The sequence below is a fragment of the Notothenia rossii genome (assembly GCF_949606895.1).
Source record: "Notothenia rossii genome assembly, chromosome: 2".
Lineage (NCBI taxonomy): Eukaryota > Metazoa > Chordata > Actinopteri > Perciformes > Nototheniidae > Notothenia > Notothenia rossii.
This window is the reverse complement of record NC_136904.1, coordinates 40478709-40503639: the sequence shown is the minus strand read 5'-3', so window position 1 is coordinate 40503639 and position 24931 is coordinate 40478709. Positions and strand designations below refer to the sequence as shown.

Genomic DNA, 24931 nt, shown 5'->3' with positions numbered 1-24931 from the left:
CTCAGAGGAGCCTGGGCCGTCAGGAGCCGTCCCTAGAAGGGGGGGTACTGTCATGTCCAAGAAACTTATTGTGAAAGTTTATTCTTTATGTTAGAGTTGTCATGTCCCTTTGTCTTGTGCTTTATGTCTATACCCTTAATTATTTCTTCCTCTCATTTCAGGCCTCCACGATCCCCGCCCCTTTTCTGTCTCCTGCGTCCTTGATTATTTTCCCCGCCCTGATTGTTTCCAACTGTGTCCCCTTTACCTGTGTATATATTGTGTTAGCTCCCTCCTGTTAATTGTCAGTTCGTTGTCTCTCGAAGACCACGTATCGGCTTACCTCACGGACCTTTTCACGGACCTTTCACGGACCTATGCTATAGATCGCATTATAGTTTTCCTCGAAAGAGTGGTTTTGTTTTCCTTGTTTTATTACTGTGCAAATTCCAGTAAAGTCTTTATTTTTGAAACGCTATCTGAGTCTGAGTTTTGAGTCGTGCAATTGAGTTCATGCCTCAGTGTTCTCCCCTTGACATTAACACTAGAACCGCCAGAGGTTTTTGTATAGGCCTACCTAAACCAGTCAAATCCCGCTATTAGAATGCAATTTTTAACAACATAGGGTGCTACATAACACACTTTCAGGAAAAGTCAGGGACTGGGAGACTTTAATATTTTATTGAAAAAAAGTTACATTGCACACACACAACACACATCACACAAATTGACCCGATTGGTGGTTCTAGTGTTAAATAAACTCACTAATTAATGAAACCAGTTAAATCCGTATTATTCTTATTCTTATCATTCTTTATGAGCGCTGAAGTAGTCTTAAAATCAGATCTGTTTTTTAAATGAAATCTGACGGCAGGCAGTTAGCTCTGATCACCTATGATAAATGCGCCACACCTAATCTGGCCATTCAGCCACAGAGGTCCCTCAATACAAATCAAACTGTAGACGGTGTGAAAGCACCTATTGTTTTAAATAATGGTCGGAATGTGACCTGTGAGCCTTCTGAATTACCGTGGGACAGCACATTCTCAACTAAAATGTTCAATCAATAAAGTAACATCTTATCTTATCTTATCTTAATAATATCTTCATATTAATAATAATAATAAATCATACAGTATGTGTCCGAAAGGGAGCAGGAGGAAGCAAACACAAAAATATACAAAAAATATACTGCATATTAAAGCAAACGATTGTAAAGGTTAAAGTATGAGCATAACAAATAAAGAAGTGTAATGTAAACATTTACATTATAATTATGATTATTTAATATATAAAGACTATATATTATTGAAATTACAAGATTAGATATACTTTAGTTGATCTAAAATATTGATGTGTTCAAATGCTCTTCAAAACACAACTGAAAGTCCATGAAACTTGTCTTTCTGTATTTGTGAATGAAGCGCCATCTCCTGGTTAAAACCTGAAATCGAAAATCTGGCAACGCCCTCTTTGAAAATAGTGGGAGGGCTTAACATTCCTCTATACTGGTTTTAGGCAGGTCGTAGGCAGGAAGCTGTAAACTGGAGTCTGAAATTCAGTGCTACATCTGTATATCATATGAAAAGCTGAGAGTCCATAGATTCTATTGGTATACATTTCATCCCTGTGCGATCAAAACTCACTGTTCTGTACGATAAATAAAAGAACATTGTACCTTGAAAATCTATAGCGGGTACATTTTACCCGTTGGCGGTTTTAGGTATACAGCGACCTCTGGCGGTCCTAGTGTTAATATTCATGAGAATATTTCTCATTGTTCAAATGATAAATAAACATTTGCATAAAGCATATTTGTCCACTCATATGTTGATAAGAGTATTAAAAACTTGAAAAATATTCCTCTAAGGTACAATTAGAACAGATAAAAAATGTGCAATTAATTTGCGATTAATCGCGATTAACTATGGACAATCATGCGATTAATCGTGATTACATATTTTAATCGACTGACAGCCCTAATAAAAACATAAATCTGCCAAAACACATAAATAAACATATTCACTAACACATGGGCAGCATTTAGAAAACATTTCCTAATAGCACTGCATAAACAAAACACTGCATAACAATTGGGGACCCTAACAGCTGGGACTGGAACACTTCTTGATGTTCCAGGATTATACAGTTGGCTAACTGTCATTGGAAATGAACATGTTTGTATTATTGGCTTCTGTTAACAATGCAATCGCACGATTCCTTCTCATATTATTAAAGATCTGCTGTTAGCTAGCTAGCTAACCTAGCTAGCATAGACATTTTAAATATACTGATAAAACACTTACAATTATAATAATAATAAAAATAGATTTAATTTTTTTGTGCTTTTACAGCTGCTCAAAGACGCTTTACAGATAATAGTGAAGAGAAAAAAAAAGAGAAGAAAGGAACAACAAATAAATATATAGTTAAAGTTAAAGTCAAATAATACAAAAACAATCACACATTAAAAGCCAGATTGAAGAGGTGAGTTTTTGTGAGTTTTTTGAAGGTGGTGAGGTCGGTGCAGCCTCTGATGGGTTGTGGGTGTGGGAATTATGAAACAGACTTATTCTGTCAACAGTGACAGTTGGCCAACTTTATAATCCCTGAACGTCAACAAGCACTCCGGTCCCAGCCGCTTGCATTCCCTTTAAGTGTTGGCTGGTTTCCGTTTTAGTTTTGAGCTTCTTGCATCATTTAGTTTTCTCTCACGTTGGTAAAGATGTTTCTTCATTTCTGTATGTGTTTGCATCATTTCTGAAGTTGCAGTGTGTTGAATGGGGCCAGTGTAGCGCATTTGTACTTGGCGGCCACCATAATTTTGGGTAAAAGGAATTTGCTGTTTACATAATCGATGTCACAATTGGTATTGTAAATGGTTTAAATGTGCTGCCCGAAACATTGCCTAAAGCCACTTTAACTAATTACTCTGACTATTCCACATTTAGATAATTAAAAAATATGTATTTTTCAGTGCAGCATAAATGATACAATATACAGTCACAGAGTTCTTACTGATTATCCCATCTCTTGTTCTTGTTCCTGGAGAAGGTGCGTGAGAATGTAATCCTCCCTGAGCATTATAGTCTTTTTACAGCATCTCCATGTCACTAATTAGAATTTGTATTTATATAATTTTTACACAGCCCTGTTCTCATTACTCCAACATTGAAACTATAATGAGCACTCTGATGTTTCTCAGTGTGCATTCATTCAACATCACCCAGTGTTTGTAGGTCATCCTAAGCTCCTAGCTCCGGGGCGCTGTGTTGACCGTATCTGTCCGGTGGGAGCACATCAGCCAGGAAGCAAAGGTATACAAGGTCATCAGGGTCACCGCGCGCCATCCCACATTTCAATGAACTTTAAAACAACTCCTGGCGTAAGAAAACATCTCACAAGGCCACACAAAAACCTGTGGTCTGCAGGCAAACAGGCGAAATACTTGACGACACTTTCAATTCATAGTTATTTATCATCAGAGTCATTTATTATAATTGAAGTGGTATATAGTAACACACACAAATGCAAGGGAATATTTGTTGACTGTTGATACGAACACACTGAATAATGTAAATGATCCATGTTTGTCTGATTATATTATACAGAGTGTAATGTGCTTCTAATGACTTTATAATGAGTTTGCGTATTAGAAACATATTGTTGCATTAGTATACATTGTAATACAAACTGCGCTAACTAAGACGTACAATAGTATTTAAACCCCTTCAGTCATGACATCAGATTGATTGGGGCGTCTGTAGCTCAGTCAATAAGGACTTGGCTTGGGAACGGAGAGGTCGTTGGTTCAAGCCCCGATTCAGACCAAAAATTGTATGAAGAGGGGCGGAGAAGCTTCCTTGAGCAAGGCACCAAAGCCCCAACTGCTCCCTGGTAGCTCCCCATAACAAAAATGTGTGTGTGTATTCAGTCCTAACGTGTGGAGATCCTGTGGATGTATATGTACTGGGCATGCATATAACAGAGTTAAAAACAGGATTTAATAAACGGTATTATTATTATTATTATTATTATTATTGGTTATTCTTAATAACGTTAATAAAGTCCTACCCCTTTCCACCAAAACGGTTCCAGGGTCGGTTCAGATCCGCTGTCCGATTGCGAAACACTTCTCTGTGTTTCCAGCACAGCTGTGCCAGATTTCGGCCCCCAAAACTGGTTCGTATTGGGGACCAACCAAACTGCTGTGATGGAGCCAGAACTGCAGAACTAGACGGGCACTGGAATACACTAAAGTCATACCCTATCTCAAAATGTAACCATAACGAAAAATAATCCACCACGGTTTGATAAGCATCAAAACACAAGGGAAACAAACTAAATATAAACGCAACCTCCTTAGCATTTGTTATAATACCTCAGTCAAATGATCCATTGTAATTGGCTATAAAAAAAAAAGATGTTGAATTTATGTGATTTCTACATGATAAAAAGATAAAACTGGAAACCAAAGTGTTCTAAACACTCAGGTCGGAATGTGTTAACCGGGCTATTTTCGGAAAGATCAACGCTTTATAAATATATATAATGAACCCACTTTAGTGTCATAAGCTTTTCACACACTGAGCAATTTCTCTCTCCAATTTATGCATGGCTGGCTCTTAAATTCAATACTGTATAGATAACGTCTCAGTTTTCAGCGCCTGAAGAAGGTGAATCTTTGTTTACCGTCATTAGTCATTATCGATTTAAGAAGTATTCGTGTGAACTAATGGCTCCGAGTATGATCTATTGCTCATTGCAGGAATGTAACATAGAGACACATCAACCGCCAGAGGTCGCTGTATACCTAAAACTGCCAACAGCTCAAATGTACCCGCTATTGATTTTCAAGGTACAATGCTCTTTTATTTATCATACAAGAACAGTGAGTTTTGCTCGCACAGGGATTTTTTCAATCTGACTTCATATTGACAATTTTTAACAACAGAGGGTGCTACATAACACACTTTCAGGAAAAGTCATGGACTGGGAGACTTGAATATTTTATTGAAAAAAAGTTACAAACAATCAAAAAACAGCTGCGGGTAAAATGTACCCGTTGGCGGTTCTAGTGTTAAAAGTTTCCTAAAAAAATGTTCTGCTGACACAGATTAAAGCACACTATTGTGTCAAAGAGGCACATCTGAGACTGGAGTTCACTTCATCTCACCCTGCTGTGATCCGAGATTAGCCACCTTGCAGAGTTTTTTATTTATTTAACCCACTTAACCCGGGGCTAACCAGCGCTGCGAAAAGAGGGGTTATTTATCAGCCTCAGGTCACCCAGGGAAAATGTGGTGTGAATTTACAATGCTGACGTGGTAAAACCTTCACACATTTTTTTTTCTTCTGGTGCTGACTCCCATCAACAGCATGATCAAACTCCTGCCCCCAGCTCTCACCAAGGTATAGAGTAAATATGTCTCAATTCCCACAGTCTAGTCTCTGGCTAGAATAGATATGCAGTGTCATCGTAACTCTATTCATGAGAAGTTTCCGTGGTGTAAACATGATCTACATTCATGTCACTGGCCTCTCCATCTGTATGCTTTTGGGCGATATCATGTTTGTGTCTCACTCATCTCGCCGACTGATGAGAAATGGCAAGTCGTCAGATGGACAACACGCTGTGGGCGAGGAGTGTCTGTCAGAACTGTGTGTTAGGGCTAAGGGATGCTTGTTTGTGTGAGCATATATGCCTGTGTGTACATTAAAGTACATGTAAGGAGTCTGATTCAGAGGGTTGCCTGTCAGTTCCGTTGTTTTGTGTATTTAAACGAGAGCCGGTATAATTCCACGCGTGAAAGCAAAATAAATGTTGGAATAGTTATTTTAGTGTTTTGAAAGTAAACTGAGGTATGGCAAGGAAGTTTACTACAGCTGAGGCTTTGGAGCTGATTTTTCACGGGGATAATGTTGATGAAAATTCAGATGAATCTTCTCAGCATGCCATGTGTGATTGTGGAAAGGAACTACCATGATACGATGTGTAGTCTTGACAAAAAAAAAGAAAATTCCTGGCAAAAAAACACCCGTGGACACTGCCCAAAAAGAATGGGCATAACTAATTAACAGAAGAAGTTAGAATCTTCTAATCAGTTCTTCTGATACAATGATAGTAAATGTGTGCAATTGTCTGTGTTGAATGTTTTTTTCAATGTTATGGTTAGCAGTTCTTTTTAATGAAATAAGTAAAGAATTCAAGCTCCGTTTTAAAAATAAAAAATGGCTATGGGCAAATATCCCATATTATATTGTATATAAGTCTCTAATGAGTGGCATATGTCATTAGCTGAGGTTGTGCTGATTTCTGGGATGTGTACAGCTTTATTATAATGTAAAAATAAATGATAATTTATAAGGCAAAACAAAAACAAATACAAAAACGGAAATGTCCTATGTGGGTCTCAGAGGGTTAATGTTTCCAGATGATTAACCTTAACGTGTTAACGTTGACAGTCCTGGTTGTAAAGTAACTCAGAAAACCCTGGGCTGCACTAACAGGGTGTACATCAGGTGTCGAGTGGAGTGATAATAATGCTCTTGAGAATAACACCGGGAAAACAGAGGAAATAGTTGTTCTCATCCACACTGAATAAAAATCAAGCAGGTACTTTCAGACAAATGTGTAATGATAGACCATCTGCTGCCATGGAAAGACCAAGTTGTCTTTCGGGGGAAGTAGATCAATTCTTCTTTTGTTTTTAATATCTGTGATCCTAACTGTTCTACAGTATTGCAAAACTTCATGGTACAAATGTCTCTACTGCTTTAAAGGTCCCATGTCATGGCCATTTCTACTTATCATAATTCCATTGTTGAGGTCTACGGAGCTGCAGCTGAGAAAAATAAGGCTGGCTGAGTGTGTGTGTGTGTGTGTGTGTGTGTGTGTGTGTGTGTGTGTGTGTGTGTGTGTGTGTGTGTGTGTGTGTGTGTGTGTGTGTGTGTGTGTGTGTGTGTGTGTGTGTGTGTGTGTGTGTGTGTGTGGAGCTCCGCGGAGTGTGGATATATGCTGCTTGCACCTGCCGCAGTGTCTATACATTACTTATTTAAAGTGTTGTCATAAATCTGACATTAGAATACCAGATATGAATCTCTGAACCAGTGGTTCCCAAACTTCTTCAGTAATGCCCCCCTTGGTTAATGGGAAATATTTTTGAGCCCCCACCAACCCGGTTTCCACCTAGATTGGTAGGATTTATTGTACAAACATTTAATGTTCTCTACTAATAATAACAAGACACAAATATCCAACTATAATTGTACATGTTATATTGGACAATGAACAAGTGCTTGTAAGTAGGCCCTACATCCCCGAGTTGTAGATGTTAAAATTAAACTAACTACTATTTGTTCTGCAGGTTACAAATAATCACATCACTATTCCATTCCTTTTCCACACATAGCCTGCCTATCAAAGACTTGTGTGTAGGGATGGGTATTGTAAGAAATTAAAATCAATGTTTAATGACGTAATTTAGGTTAGGTTAATTCTGAAAACATCTCCGGTTAGCATTGGCTTGTGGCTAACGTTGTTGCTAAAGTTTATTTTGAAAAGCTTTACTGTAAGGAGCCTCCGGATATCAACAGTGAACTCACTTCCGGTATTACGTTAACAACGATTACAGCCGTTAAAATGCATTAAATACAAAGTCATGAAAGAGTGTATGAGGAGAAAAGGCGTGTGGAGTTACAGTATACAATGACCACACAACGTCTAAATCCTCTGTTTTACGCGATATCGGACATAGAAGAAAGCGGTGGGAGGACCCCCGACAGCAGCGGGAGCCAAGAGAGCTACTTAATTAAAGTACCAAATTGAATCTTTTCAGAGACTCCATTAGTCTCTTTATTTTAATTTCTGTCCTGGGACGCGAGAGAACCAACACAAATCAACAGTAGGCCTATCGGTAAGATTTTAATGGTACTACTACTCTTACAGATACTCTTTATCGATCCTGTACTTTAAGGGTGTTTTTAGAGTTCTTTCTGTTATTTTTCAAGGGAAAAAAACTAAACGAATTAGAAACATAAATAGCATTGTTTTATTTAGTGTGGATTCTGGGCTGCTAGCACACATAGCATAACAGCAGTGGTGGTAGTAACTAAGGCTGCAGCCACACGAGAACGGTAACGGTCGCATGCGCTACAGTTCTCTATCTTATAGACGGTTCGGCCACACGAGGCCGACAGGGAAACGCAGATAACGATAACGGTTCCCAAGGTAAGGTGGTGATCTGGGGACGCAACGCTCTGGGGGGCCAAACGGCTCTGTGTCTACGCCCCAATAGATAATTTTCTGATAACGATGAAGCAATAGCCCCGCCTCTCCCCACCTCTCCTGCTCAGTGATCAGCCGTTGGGCTGTCAGAAGAGGGGGAGGAAAAGAGAGGCTCCATTTATTATCCTTATATTATTATATAGAGTCGTTATCAATAAATAACAAAGAAGACCTCTGACCGGCACTTTTCTAATTTTGTCCGGAAGATTTAAACTTTAACGGACATGTTGAAAATCTAACGGAAACTCTGCTGCACGGTTCCCTCGTACCTTGGAAGAGGCGGAGAGGTGGATGTTTTTCATCTGCTGGTGGACTAGAGGAGAGGTTTACAGCAGGACCACACGCTTGCCTCGGGGAGGGAGAAAAAGAGCCAGAGCGTCCACGCGGAGAATAAACAAAAGGGCAACCATGCGCGGGAAGTCTTCTTCGCTGCTTTTGGTGTATTTTGTGGCAGGACTACAGCGCCACTTACAGGCCCTCATATGTTCTACAGCGTCTCCAGTGCTTTCGAGCGGTCTCGTGTGAACGGACACGTTTCTGGTGCCTATTGCGTGTGGACGGAAGACATTTTTGATATCGAATTCGGTTCGTTTGCGTTACCGTTCTCGTGTGGCTCCAGTCTAAGTATATTTACTCAAGTGCTGTACATAAGAACGTGTACCAATCTGCATAATGAGTACTTTTACAGACGAGAGAGAGAGAGTTTGTCGTGGGTTTGTCCACTTTTCTTTTAACTGCCGGCTGTGTAAGAAACTTCTCCATTTAGTTTAAATGTTTTGAGCAACCAGTGTTTGTTTACAACTTCTTCCCACGCTTCCCGACAGATTGAAAACCACTGCTCTTAACTAAATGTCAGAGTTGCATTGTGGGTTATCTGGACACATACAATGATTCCTCTGGTTTTTAAAGGACATCTGCTTTTTTGCTGCATCTTTTTCAATGTTTTTATTTTAATCCCTCCATTAGGATTCTGATACCATTACAGGAGTGCATCACTAAATCATTGGAGTGTTTTTAAGAACACCTGCATGTGCCAGGCTGTTAGGATGCTATAAATGTCACCCTCCATAGTGCTTCAAAAGTTGATGTCATAATAAAATGACTTGTAGCTGTCTGAACATCATGTCGCACATTAACAAAATATAGATATTACTCAACATAAATGACACAAGCAATACAATAGAAGTATTTTATCCACTTAGAGGTGTCACATTAAGTAAAACATACATCATAATAATGCAGCCTAATGTTCAGTCATCTACCTTGCTGCATTTTATATGATGCCATTATTTGGTGGAAGTAGCTACAAAAAAACTGCTCCGACTAATGTGGCTGTGTTGAAGCCGGCATTAAGAACAGACATTAAGCACAGACATTTAGCCCTTAAGCACAAATTGAGAGCTGGGCTCAAATTGCTTGGTGACACAAGTTATTAGTTTCTTGCAAGAGGAGGAACATCTTAGATTCATGGAGGTGTTTTTCCTCTTTACATCCTTATGAGAGACCTCTATCAGCAACAAGACACTCTCTGTCAGAGAAGACAAATAATCAACTGCAGCCAGAGCAGAAAAAGGAGCATGAAAACAGATAATCAATAAAAACACAGCGGTAAAGGTACCAACATGTATCTTGTTTAGTAGATTCAGAGCCTCTCTGACAAATAATGATACAAAGTAATACAGGTTGACATCAGCAAAAAAAAAATGTGTAGTTGCCCACACTTCTCTCCATCAAAGAGCTTTGCAGTGATCACTGTGACGGCTGTGTTGCACATCATTTCTTTCTGGGCGATGACACCCTTACATGACAGAGAGGGGGGGGGGAGCAGAGTGAGAGAGAGGACGGTAACACATATTGGCAGATGTCAACAGAAAAATAATACAGGGCAAGTTAAGTACAGACCAACACATTTGGTTTCCTTCAGGGGGCTATACTGCGAAGCAAGCTCAACAGAGCCAGTGTTTCTTAATTTAGCTGGCTTGACAAAAACTATGATTAGAGATAACATGTACCAAAAAGCTGGACATCAACTGTCTTCGTGAAGTCAGGCTTACTACAATACTTGGTGCGTCATGTGATTCATGAACCGGATTAAACCAATCGATCAACGCCTAATTCCGCCCTATAAGACTACAAAATAAAATGTGTTTAATTTACCACTCAATACAATTTGTGCCTCTCGCGATGCAGCAAATTTAAACTATATATATTTAAAAGTGCTTTTAGGTTGCACACTGTCCCCTTTAGTATACGGTAAATAAAATTACATTTGTTGCCACAATCAAATCAAAGTGAAATGAAATGTATTGATAGAATGTTATCCGTGATACATATAAATAGTCTAATCGATTTTCTAATTGGCTTTGTATTAGCTGCAATATACCAGCAGTGTAATACGAACAAGTCATAAAAACACATTCCAGAGTCATTCCATTTGCACGTAAAGTTCTTTCTGGTAAATAATATCTTGTTCTGATGTTAAAGATTGCCCGGAGAAAAAAAGAAGTAATGCATTGCATACTGTAGAATGTGTTTTGTAACTGCACAGCTTTGTTTGGTGGCATAAATGCAACGTTAGTGGTCCACAAGTTCACATTTAAGACGTATTCCCTCAGATAAGAATGTTTACCTCTCATAGATTTACCACACACGCTATTTTAAAAGGACCTTGTTAGTGAACACTGGTATCGGCTGCAATTTTTAGGCATAAACTAAAATCCGAACATAACCTGGTCCGGAGCAGGTTAAGTCTGCAGCATAAATTGCCATGGTGATCTAGCCAGGTTGAAAAAAAGCAACCTTCGTATTATGGAAAACTCTGGCTTTATTACGGAAAACTCTGGCTTGATGCTTGACATAATGTACCCAGCTAATCTGGTTTCGAAGTTCACCCCCCAGTGCTAAGACTCTAGCCCAGGGGGGCACATACTTTTTCAGCTTGGGAGCTACTTTTAAAGTGACCAAGTCAAAATGATCTACCTACATTAAAAATGCTAAACATATATTTATTTATATATACTGAGTATACCTTATGTTGGTGTACCTTGCATAACTGCATGAACCCGTATGGCACAATACAACTCAGTACATTAAATTGGAAGGCTTAGGTAATCAGCTCGCCGGTGATTTGCAGCTGGCGCGGTTGACCGTGCATGCGTGGTGAACTGTGTGTTAGAAAATATGAGATCTCATACTGGCTTACCTGTACGTCAATCAAATGGCAAATGCCATTTTTCTTTATTTTTTTCAATGCCATGCGATCTACCCTCACTACCTTTGCGATCGACCGGTCGATCGCGATCGACGTATTGGGCAGCTCTGCTCTAACCCATCATTGACTTATTCTCTCTTTTCATGGGTCGAGTTGTGCACAGTATTCTATCATACTTCATTCATGAAACCATCCCAAGGGAAAGGATTCAAACCTTTGAAAATCGTTTTTATTCAGCCCTCATAAAAACCCTGTTTTCCGCTTTGCCCTTGGACGAGTAGAAGGAACCCACAGTCTACAGATCAGGGCCGTATTCACAAAGCATTTTATCTTACCGCTAGGAGTGCTCCTAACTCGCGCTAAAACATTTTGCGTAGGAGTTTTTTCTAAAAAGTTATTCACAAAGCCGCTGAGACCTACTCATACTAAGGATAAATCACTAAGAGTGAACTAAGAGTGACGCGCCGTTGCTATGGATTACGTTGATTCTCGTGCATGAGTTTAGAAGCGGTCAGTTCGGTGATTGGTTGTTCAGAGCAGGCGGTCTCGGTGAAACTCATCCGCAACATCCCACAAACGAGCCCACTAAATCACCGAAAAACAAGGAAATAGCCTAGGCTAGAAATGTATTCCTATCAAATAGTTATGGACAGTGCCGTTAGCAGAATACACACATGATGACAAGTTTGTGCAGACCACGATAATGACGTTGTATATGCACGTTAAAGAGAGAGAGCAAACAATAAAAATACTTAAATTGCATTAAATCAAGGAGGAAATTAAAAGCACCCTGCAAACTATTATCCATATCCGAGCATATTTCCAGCACTTAAACACCTTCAATAACAGCCCATACCGCCGTTCAAGTCCCCCTATCATGATGAATGAAAGTGAAGACAAAGTTAAACGCAAGTGACACCCAACTGGTACATGGTGCCTCTCAAAAAGCTGCCTCAGACCGCTCTCCATTAAAATACGCGAATCATGGGTAGATCCAGGCCACTTTGCAACAACATCAAGAATGTTAAAAGTTGCATCAAAAACAATCTGCGTGTTGATGGAATGTACTTTCTTTCTATTGACGAACACGTCGGAATCTTTTGATGGCGCAATTATTTGTATGTGCGTCCCGTCAATAGCACCGACCACACCGGGCATACCTGCAATTGCCATGAAGTTGGCTTTGATCCTGTGTAGTTGTTGATTGTCCAAAGGAAACCGGATAAACTGTTGGATGATATGTGGTCTAGAGAGCGCGTTGATGGTTTGGTTTATGGCACGGCTGACTGATGGTTGCGATATTCCTAAATCGTCGGCATTGCAAAGTTGCATTTTCCCTGTTGCTAAATATCGTAGTTTTGCCAAACATTTTATTTCTGGACTAATCGGGTTATTCCTGTTAGTCGGGGATGTTATTGCATCCCGCACTAATTCCACAACAAGTTTGATACCCTCACGATTTAGACTATATCTCTTGATCAATTCACAGTCTTCCATTGTCTCCGAAACATTTCGTCTCGCAGCCATTTTCAGATTCTTTGTGAATAGGTCTTACTGAGTTAGGAGTCCTCTCGAGGACTTTTAAGCTCTCCTAAACTTAGGTGCTACTTTTAGGCCTAAAATACTTTGGGAATTGCTCTTAGTGAATACAATTAGGAGTCCTAAATTTAAGACTGACACGCCCGTTATGTTTAGGAGTTTCTCCTAAATTCGCCAGTTAGGAGCTACTTTTAGCCCTAAGATCCTTTGTGAATACGGCCCCTGGTCTAGAGGCAGAGTGTGAGCTACACAGGTGACAACAAACACTAGCATTGACTTCACTTCCACCAAATTACAAAGGAAAGGAAGACCTGGTGTGAAGACAGCATTTTACTTCCTGTGGCTTGTAATCTACTCGCACTCTTCTCTTTTCTAACCAGGACTCTCACACTTTGTTACTTTTCATTTTCTCTCTTCAGCGAGTCTTTGTCAGGATGACTAATCCGCCGGCTTTGCAATCCAGTAAAGCAGGCGGTCTCTTGTGTCAGAAAATGTTCGATTTTTACTTTGTAGAGGCAGTTTAAGAGCAAGGACATTTTAAGAACGTTTTTGTGCCACCAATTCTTTTAATAGGGCTGTTTGAACTTGTCAGGGTAATGGTAAAATAAAAATGGCATAGGTCACAAAAAGCAGTCTCAACAGAAAGATGGTCTCCTATGTTAATGTGTTCAAACTGAAAAACGCCTTAGCTTAGCTTCACCATAAACCCAGTGATATACAGTATCTATCTATATATATCAGTAGACATGGTTCTTAGGAGCAAAATACAATTTAATGTTTTGTATAACTCTTTGTTGAGTGATGATTTATATTGATGAAGCTGTGATAATGATGAACTCACCCTTCGAATATTAGCAATTGGACTTGTGTAAAACTTAAAAGTAACTTTTTGTGTGTTTGTATTTATTGTATTTCTTGAGGTTCTTGTAAGCCCATACATTCAGTTTTACCCAAATACCGATAACTCTAAATGAAACATGTTTGAATGAATCACAAATATTGACAGCACACAACATATTTATGAATAACCTGATAATAAATGATTATAAGAGACTTTGAGAGGCATAGAAATGGAAGTATTGCCAACAAAGGCTAATAGTTGTCCTGTCACAGAGTTAAGGTATACGTTAGGTACCTGAAAAAGTGACAACCTAGTTTGAACAAATGTGCTTTATCTTAAGGTAGGGTTATGCAATAGTTCTGATTCTCCAAACCCTAGTTTGGAGTCCAAACAGAAAGGTTGTCTTCTCAACATGGTAATGTATTCAAACTAACAAATGTAGCTCAGCGTAAGTTCAATCAGGAAGACAATATCATCTGGTGTCACACGTTATCTCAATAAGCGATCAGGGGCGTTACGCCGTGGCTAGCCAATCATCGCACCTGCTAACCCCTTTAAATCTGCTCTCCCCTCCCTGTCAGTTGTCATTTCAGGTATCAACGCACAATGGTAGTAACTAATACTCCTCTGCAAAACACTCAGAAAGATTAAAAACCTCACAATGCCTAACACAGACTCTTCCGACAACGAACCGTTTCCGAAGGATCTCGATCCCGGCTCCGACGTACCTCCAGATGCAGCTTCCAACTCCTCAAGCCTCTGGCGCACGAGCGCCCGCCTGGCTTCCCGTGGCGGCTCACAATCAGCAGGAGCAGACTTCATCATCGCCCATCTACGGCAGTAGGGCATCTCCGCAGCCTCAGATCTCCCTCTCTCCCAGCTCCGGGAGCTCTCGGACCAAGTCTCCGGCGCGATCCCCCAGCCCAGGGCAGCAGCCCCAGCCAACTCTCCAGCCAACACTCCCGTGAGACCAGGGCAAGGACGCGGGCGAGGACACCGGCGGAGCCGCGGGGGAAAAAGGACAAAAAAGTCAAGTCCCTCTAGAGCCCGTCCATCAAAAAGGTCCACCTTTCCCCAGGCTCACCCGAGCGCCGCCCAGCCCGGGAACCCTGGTAACCAGCCCCTAACGGATGATAGCATAGCAAACTCACTGCAATCTCTGGCTAGCTCCATGTTGCTAATCGACGCTCGCCTTCAGGCCATGGATAAAGGCCCCGCTGGAGCTTCAACCTCTTCCGCGAACTGGGCCGCGGTCCCCGCTTCGCAGCCACCAGGATTTATGCCGGGTCATGGGGTTTTTCACCCACAAATCATAGCTCCCTCTCACTCCCCGGTTTCCGCACTCCCAGCGCCTCACTCAGGTAGGCCTCATATTCCCCAGAGCGCTCACATTTCTTCTCGGCTGAGAGCGAAAATCCTCGAAGGGAAAGACATTAATTTAGTCAGCCTCATTTTGCCTTCCCCGGAGTGCGACAAGTCCATCGCCACGGGAGGAAGCATCACCGCCGTTTTTAAGTCTGCAGATCCCCGGCTCCTCAAAGATCTCAACATAGGACAATTCCTGGTTGCTTTCGGCATCTTCTGCGATGTCCTGTGTTCCGTTTACCCGGAAAGAAGAATTTAGTTAGACGCTTATCGGTGCTCTGCGACAACCAATCAGTGGTCGGGATTATCAATAAAGGTCGCTCCTCGTGCAGTGACATCATGCCGTTCATGAGAAGCATCACGTGGTCCTCCCTCACCCACAACTTTCTCATCTCAGCTCGTCACGTCCCCGGCCACCTCAATATACAGATGTAGCACTGAATTTCGGACTCCAGCTTACAGCTTCCTGCCTACGGCCTGCCAAAGACCAGTATAGAGGAATGTTAAGCCCTCCCACTATTTTCCAAGAGGGCGTTGCCAGATTTTCAATTTCAGGTTTTAACCAGGAGATGGCGCTTCATTCACAAATACAGAAAGACAAGTTTCATGGACTTTCAGTTGTGTTTTGAAGAGCATTTGAACACATCAATATTTTAGATCAATTAAAGTATATCTAATCTTGTAATTTCAATAATATATAGTCTTTATATATTAAATAATCATAATTATAATGTAAATGTTTACATTACACTTCTTTATTTGTTATGCTCATACTTTAACCTTTACAATCGTTTGCTTTAATATGCAGTATATTTTTGTGTTTGCTTCCTCCTGCTCCCTTTCGGACACATACTGTATGATTTATTATTATTATTAATATGAAGATATTATTAAGATAAGATAAGATGTTACTTTATTGATTGAACATTTTAGTTTAGAATGTGCTGTCCCACGGTAATTCAGAAGGCTCACAGGTCACATTCCGACCATTATTTAAAACAATAGGTGCTTTCACACCTTCTACAGTTTGATTTGTATAGAGGGAGCTCTGTCAGTTTTCGAATTACCCATTTGCTTTCGGGGAGCCCTATTTTTCAGAGCACATCCTGCTACTAAATATGTCACACGCACGCTCTGTTGACTGGCGCAGCAGCGCGGATGCGATCAATTGCTATAAAAACACTCTTCTACTAATACAGACGGTGTCACTATGCCGGCGGATGTGGCCGTTGTTGAAGCCTCTTCAGGCTCCGCATCGGCAGGCCTCTCCCTCGGTGTGGAGCTGTGAAACTCGACCCTAACGCCGCTTACAGCCGGCCAACTAAAAGTTGTTTTCTGTTCACGTTGTCATTTTTAGACGCCTTCGCTTCTTTGCTTATGAATCCAAAAGCTGTCACGCTTGGCTGTTTTCGTTTTGCCATATTTTTGTATAACACAGCCAGAGTTAAAAAAATATCAATATGAACATTTCAAATACCGCGCCGGCATCACCGCCATAATCATAGCAACGTAAGTAAGAATGCAGCGCCGCCACATACAGATGGCAACACCCAGACATATTCACAAATATAAAACAAATATTCAGCAACTGTAATGAACAATAACTATTATTTATTTCAAGAACTGTTATTTACAGAAACTCAACATTTCTAATCTGTGTGACACAAATATGCACGATTGTTTTGGGCTCCCCTATTTATCTCAAAGTCAGCCTTCAGGGGAGCTCCCTCCCTCTTCGGGGGAGCCAAGCTCCCCCTAGCTCCCCCCCATTTCGAACAGTGTCTGTGGCTGAATGGCCAGCGATTAGGTGCGACGCATTTGTCATAGGTGATCAGAGCTAACTGCCTGCCGTCAGATTTCATTTAAAAAACAGATCTGATTTTAAGACTATTTCTGCGCTCATAAAGAATGATAAGAATAAGAATAATGCGTATTGAACTGGTTTCATTAATTAGTGAGTTTATTTAATACTAGAACCGCCAATCGGGTCAATTTGTGTGATGTGTGTTGTGTGTGTGCAATGTAACTTTTTTTCAATAAAATATTAAAGTCTCACGGTCCCTGACTTTTCCTGAAAGTGTGTTATGTAGCACCCTATGTTGTTAAAAATTGCATTCTAATAGCGGGATTTGACAGGTTTAGGTAGGCCTATACAAAAACCTCTGGCGGTTCTAGTGTTAAGGTAATTAGGTACAGTAGAAGCCCTTTTTTATCAGTAACGAATTTAGCAGTTGAACATAAAAGTCAACTAACTGAGGGTCACTTGCAATGACAGTGTTGTGTCTAACTGTAAGCTTGTCACTCAGAGTAACCTACAGTTAATTTAGCTGCTGGAGAAGAAAGATCAAGGGGGGGGGGGGGGGGGAGAGAGCTGTGGTTGATGGGCCATTAGTTGTGTAAATACACAGCTGAGAGCTGCCGTTTCATTCAGAGTGTTTAAAAAACTGTAACAACGGACTATTTTTCTAAGCGGATGCATGTGAATTTAAATCAATACATACAACTATTTTTTAAATCAATACATACAACTATTTTTTAAATCAATAAAAACATTTTCTAAATCCATAAAAGCATTTCAATTAATATTGGGAGTCATGTCGTTACTTTGTTGAGAATTTGGCCGTGTAATAAGCGGGATAATTTGCAGCGACTTGTTCCTTATGGGGAAAATAACACCCGTCATGTGTGTGTAGAGGTGTGTTTGGTTAAAACACTTTCATGAAGTGAAGGAATTTCCTTCTATAAAACAGCTGTGGGCAGCAGTGAGTGTCATCATAGCCGTGGGAACATGTTTCAAATGGGGGGTGCTGTGGGGATGACACCAGGGCTGGTTCTGACCAATGTGCTGCCCTATAGGCAAGATTTTAGCTGGTAATGAAAAACCTCTACAAAAGCCCAATACACTACAAAAAGAGAAACATATTGACATGGTGGACAGCTTATATAACAAGGCTTCAAATTTATTTAGTATTATAACATATTTTAATTGGGGGGGTGGACTTTACATCCTCTAGGGGGGTCCGGGGGTACTCCCCCGGGAAGATTTTTTTAACATTTTAAAGTAAAATGCTTCAATTTGGTGCACTTTGAGCGCCCAATTAGAGACTGATCTAGGGGGTACAACTCTAAACACCCATATGAAAAAGATCGGTTTGCATTTTATTAATCAAATAAGTAGGTATGTGAACATTGCCAATAACCTACCATAGCCAATAACAAATACATGTAACTTATTTTATTTGTGTTGTTCATTCATCTTATTTTACCAGTTAACATTTATTTATTTATGTATATTTTTAAATCTCCAGTTTTAAACGATGTTTTTGGTTTACTGTCCTATAGTATACATTGAAATGATTTCAAACCTGTTTTTATTTATCCTAATAATTATAAAGGTGTGCCTTGGAAATATTTGTTTACATAAATTGTGATCAAAACGTTTGAGACCCACTGAGATAACTTAGACTAAAGTGAACTATCTAAACTCTCAGATTCCTTTACCTCACTGAGCCTCTCAGTCTGACAGGACACAGCTCTCCCTCCACATTATTGTAGAAACAGCTTCTTATATCCGTTAGCGCAGCAGAAGCTAACAACAATCCCCGCCGGTACCGCGGTATCCCCTCTCTCTATCTCTCTCACTTTGGCTGCGGGCGCCTGCTAAGCCAACATCCCCCACTTTCATCACTTTCAGCGCCCATTGTACAGGGCAAATGGAAAATGTAACCGGGGTGAAAAGGGTGTTATCTTTACTTAATTATGAATGTTGTTACATCAAGGCTGAAAATTCGTTTTTTTTGTATTGTGGAAGTGCAGATCCCCTGTCCTCCACCAGGGGGTGCTGCAGCACCCTCAGCACCCCTACTTCCCACGGCCCTGAGTGTCATGGAAATGAATTCATAGATCAAGGCAGACTGGTGCACACACTCTCCTGTCCTGCCAGGCGACACGCCCGTTCTAAGCCGTGTCCCTCACTCCTCACATCCCAAGCATCCCCACAAGTGTATTATGTTCTTACATCGTTTCAGATGTTATGTTTCAGTTGTGCTCTGTCTATGTTCAGTGATGCAAACTTGTCACCTTTCGGCGAAATTCGCCGTTTTGAATCCAAAATAAGTCGTTTGTGTGATTCATGTAGATCTGCAATACAAATATGTTTGGGGTATGGGGGGGGCTGGGACCCGGAGTAATCTGCGGCCGTGAGCTGTTATGTGCCATCATGACACGCATGGTGTTCTTTTTTTATATATTATAATGAAGTACGAGCTGTGTGCTCGAATCTTCCTGCCTGTCGGCTCTGCTCATGGATGTATAATAAGGCTCTGCTGCTCCGAGATGATGGTCTAGCTTCAGCAGCTACATTACCTACGGGTGCGTTCGTTAATATTAACTGTGCGTCCGGAGTCACTGTGGCACAGACTGGACCGCTGGTGAACAGCTGTTAGAACGGGCTGTTCAGGTGTTCAGAGCAGAGCTCCCTGTCGGAGCGGCAGAGCGTGATGTGAACTGAAAAGTTTTTCTGTGGCAATATTATTTAAGGAATCGTTGAGCTAGCTAGCTAGCATACATTGTCACTATCTGCTAACGTTAGCTTTAGCCTTCTATTTCTAATAGTTTTTTTCATAGGCTATAAACAGAGGTGGTATAAGTATATATATTGTACTTGAGTAAAAGTAGAAGTACTCAGATCTTGTACTTGAGTAAAAGTAGAAGTACTCAGGTCTTGTACTTGAGTAAAAGTAGAAGTACTCAGATCTTGTACTTGAGTAAAAGTAGAAGCACACAGATCTTGTACTAGAGTAAAAGTAGAAGTACTCAAATCTTGTACTTGAGTAAAAGTAGAAGCACACAGATCTTGTACTAGAGTAAAAGTAGAAGTACTCAAATCTTGTACTTGAGTAAAAGTAGAAGCACTCAGGTCTTGTACTTGAGTAAAAGTAGAAGTACTCAGATCTTATACTTGACTAAAAGTAATAGTCCCAGAGTGTAGGAATACTCTGTTACAGTAAAAGTCCTGCATTCAAAATGTTCCTCAAGTAAAAGTAGAAAAGTATTATCATCAAAATATAGTGAAAGTAGCGACAGTAAAAGTAGTCATTGTGCAGATTGGTCCATTTCAGAATAATAGATATGATATGTTTTATAATGATTGATCATGAAAGTGTTCTCAAAGCTGCTAAAGGTGCAGCTAGTTTGAATGACTTTGTATACTGCAGGGTAGCTTGTGGATTTACTCCAGGTGGAACTAAAGTCTGATTTAACACTTGATTATATTTAACTTAATTAATCTAGATCTGTGAAGTAACTAAAGGTATTAAATACATGTAGTGGAGTCAAAGTACACCATGTACCTCTGAAGTGTAGTGGAGTAGAAGAACAAAGTAGCAAAACATTGAAATACTTAAATAAAGTACAAGTATCTCAAAATTGTGCCCAAGTATAGTACTTGTTGAGTTTATGAACTTAGTTACTTTACACCATGTGGCTATAAAGATACAAAGACTTAAGCCTTGCACAGAGGCATGAAAATACATTTTCAAAATGCTCAACAGTGCTGCCAAAATTATAAACTGACTGCCACACAATTTAAAATAAATGCTTTTATATATTTCTATTAGATGTGACTCTTTGGCGTTTCTGTTATTATTAACACTGCTGCTTTAGTTGTTCTGACTGCTAAAATCCTCTGTCATTCCGTGGGGTGGGGGAGCCGGGGGCTCGGATCCTTGTCACCTTTTTCATACCTGATGAGTTTGCATCCCTGTATGTTAAAAAGCCTCAGTAACCTTAATTCATGTAATAAAAACATCTCAGGTCAGTAACACTCAAAGCTAAATGTGCAATACCATGTTCAGCTATGTTACTATTTATAATGTTATTGTTTTTACATCAGAAGATGTACATATTGAAATGATTTCTTAACTTACAGTAGGCTATTTTTTACAATGTGTGTTGGAAGGATTTATTAAATTACAATGAATATTGTCATTGTTGAAGGCTTTTAGAGCAGGGTGAACTATAAGCCTGAATTACATAAAATGTTATACCTAAAAACATAAAAGCCACAATAAATAAATCACAATTATTGTAGTTATTTTTACCTCCCGTATTGCTTTCAACCCACCAGCTTTTATGGTGTTGTTACGTCACTAACTGTAAGCTTGTCACATACAGTCTATGGTCACTCAGAGTAACCTACTGTTAATTTAGCTGCTGGAGAAGAAAGATCAGGGGGGGAGGGGGGGAGAGAGCTGTGGTTGATGGGCCATTAGTTGTGTAAATACACAGCTGAGAGCTGCCGTTTGATTCAGACTGTTTAAAAAACTGTAACAACGGATTATTTTTCTTAGCGGATGCATGTGAATTTAAATCAATACATACAACTATTTTTTAAATCAATAAAAACATTTTCTAAATCCATAAAAGCATTTCAATTAATATTGGGAGTCATGTCGTTACTTTGTTGAGAATGTGGCCATGTAATAAGCGGGATAATTTGCAGCGACTTGTTCTTTATTGGGAAAATAACACCCTTCATCCAGATGAGGATCCCTCCGCTACACTTTGGGATCCTGATCGACCGACGAAACTCCATTAAAATATACATATTTTTGGTGAATTACTGAGTTTAGGCACGTTAATAACGTTTTAATGAAGTTGAATACAGTATATTCATATGTGTCAGTGATTTCATGTCAATTTGGCGAACATAAACATAAATGATCGTGGTGAAGATGATGATTAAATTAGGATTAAAAATCGAGAGCCGGGCTGCATTTCCTCCCGTTCGTTTTTTTCGAATAACACAATTATTTTGTTAAATAACAACATGGTGATGTTTTGTAAATGATTACATGTCTCTTATTTAGCACAGTAGTATGATATCCGTGACATATGGATCTTAACAAAGTTCCGCTGTACATCCAGCATACTGTATCTCACTTTATTTCACATGAGCTCCAGTGTGGAACCCCACTGCACCCCCTGGTGGATCAATGATCCATTGCAGCTGGTTTCATTATAATTACATTTATCTATCACGGGGGCGGTCTCAAGTCAAGCTGGAGGTTTTCCCTTGAGCGAGGGCAGATCACGTACCAATCACGGCCCTCGCGTTTCAAACTGTCTGAAATGAATCGCTACATCTGTAGTGGCTGATTCCCTCTCTCGCTTTCAATTTCAGACATTCCGGAAACTCTGCCCGGAAGCCAGCCCGCAACCCGTCGGGATTCCTCCCCTGCATCTCCTCTCTCTTAATTAAACAAGAGCCCCTTAGCTAGGCCCCTAGAGTCCGCCAGATATTTTACGAGGACAGGCTTAGCCGCTTCCATCCTCAAAACGTACGACTTCGCATGGAGAACGTTCGCTTTCTTTTGTGTTTCCGTAGGCATCTCACTTAAACCTGTTCTCATCCCCACCGTGTGCGCCTTCATGTGCTACTGCGCCACTGATCGCCACCTCAAACCCCAATACATCCGGGGCCTCTTAGCAGGAGTACAGTTTAACGTTCGATGCTTCGATCCCAGCTTCATCAGCTTGTTTGCTAACCAATCAGTTAAACTCATACTTAGAGGTCTTCTAAAAACGTTTCCTCCAGCTTTAGACCGTAGACGACCCATTACACTCTCCACTCTGCGCCTCATGCTCTCCAAACTTAGAGAAGGATTATTTTCTCCCTACATCGACGCGCTACTCGATGCAGTATTCCTACTGGCATTCTATGCTTTTCTCAGACCAGGCGAATTTACCACAGCTTCCCTAACGTTCAATCCCAATCAAGAAGTCTGCCTTGCGGACTTATCCTTCTACGCTAGCCATTTTAGTTTAAGCATTAAGCACTCCAAATGCGGAAGCGCTTGCTCTGTTATCGCAGCTCGCAACGACTCCCCGTTCTGCCCTTATAAATCCATGATCCAATTCCTGCATCTTAGACCTTTCATTCATCCTCTCTCACCACTATGTCTTATTTCAGGGAATATTCCCTTAACTCAACGCCAGTTCAATCATTACTTAAAGCAAGTTCTCATTAGATCCGGCTTATCACCCCAATTATTTTCGGGGCATTTGTTCAGGATAGGCGCAGCTACGTCCGCTGCTAATCAAGGCGTCCCATCCTCATCCCTGCAACAACTCGGACGATGGTCCTCCTCTGCCTTCACATCCTACATCCGCCCGGACATCAGTGCCGTGCTGGCTATCCAAAGGTCCCTCAAACACTAAAAATGGTAATTATGCCTATAACTGGTGGTGGTAACACATCAGCGTGTATACGTGTCAACTGTTCTCGTAACTGTCAGGCTATGACTCCGGGTCTGCGAACGCTAATCCTGCAAGTGCAGGTTGCGGACGTGGGTCCGCGTCACGTTTAACCCTGCGAATGCAGGTTGCGGACATGGGTCTGCGTAAGTTCAATCAGGAAGACAATATCATCTGGTGTCACACGTTATCTCAATAAGCGATCAGGGGCGTTACGCCCCGGCTAGCCAATCATCGCACCTGCTAACCCCTTTAAATCTGCTCTCCCCTCCCTGTCAGTTGTCATTTCAGGTGTCAACGCACAACCCTCCTCCACCCCTTCGCCTCCTGTCTCCTAATACAGGGCCAAGCTGAAACCTTCTCCCTTCAGATCGGACAAACTACTATCACCACCACCAGTGTCTAGACCCCGGGGGTTCATCAGAGCGGTTCTTTCCCTCCTGAATGATCATCCTGCAAACCCGGGGCCTAATCGCAAAAACATCATTACAGTTACTTGTTGTAATACGTCAATCACTATTCCCGCATATCATGTGTCCCGATAATAAACATGTATTTCATACATCACGTCTCTCCTGATTGAACAGTTTCACTTGACTTCATCATAAAGCAACTGATATAGGTATCTGGGTCTATATATCACTAGACAAGGTCCTAAGGAACAAAATAAGCTAAATAAATTAGTTTCTTCAAACATACAATAACTACTCCAGAACTCCAGTTTTCACTAGCGTTAAGTAGATAATGATGTGTCCAAAGTAAAGACTGTAAATACTGTTTCTGAAATTAATGATATATCCAATATGACATTGTCATTGTCATATTCAATTATAGAAGCAGTGCAATGTGAAAACACACACAATCGTTACACACACTCACACACAAATATACGCAGAGTCCCTCGCTAGAGTCCCCCAGGAAAAGGCCATCACTGTCAATTAGGATCATTCTGCACAGTGGCCGATGTACTTTACTACAGAAAACCATCACACCCGCTCCCTCTCTTGCTTTCTTTTACACACACACAAAGAAGAAAAAACAAGACACACACATTATGAATAGCAAAACCTCATGGGAGACTGAGCCACTGACAGCCCATTACAATTCCACTGAGACTGGGGACGGTTTACAGGCACTTAAAGGTCTGTGAGCACAGACAGACAGACAGACACACACACACACAACCCACCATCTATTCTACCCAGGGAGATGTGCAGTGCAATACACCGGAGGCTCTTTAATATATTTTTAATGCAATTGTGACAATAGTACAGCCTTGTCAGCTCTAGACACATGGAATTAAGATGGTTGGATACTCTTTGTTAAAGGTGCACTACAGCAAGATTTCCTGTAATGATACAGCCATCATATATAGGCCTAAATCACTAAACCTGCCAGAAAAACGTAACAAGACTAGATATATCCCATATATTTACACATTAAAACGTTTTTT

At 40.6% G+C, this 24931-nt stretch overlaps 1 protein-coding gene and 1 long non-coding RNA gene across 2 annotated transcripts in view; one reads left to right on the top strand and one right to left on the bottom strand.

Moving 5' to 3' along the window:
• LOC307030058 (neural-cadherin-like) overlaps positions 1–24931 on the bottom strand; it is a 597902-nt gene that overhangs the window by 464519 nt on the left and 108452 nt on the right.
• Positions 7602–24033, top strand: LOC307030062. Its single transcript, XR_013805519.1, has 3 exons — positions 7602–7895; positions 22406–23447; positions 23758–24033. It is a non-coding gene; the product is annotated as an uncharacterized lncRNA (long non-coding RNA).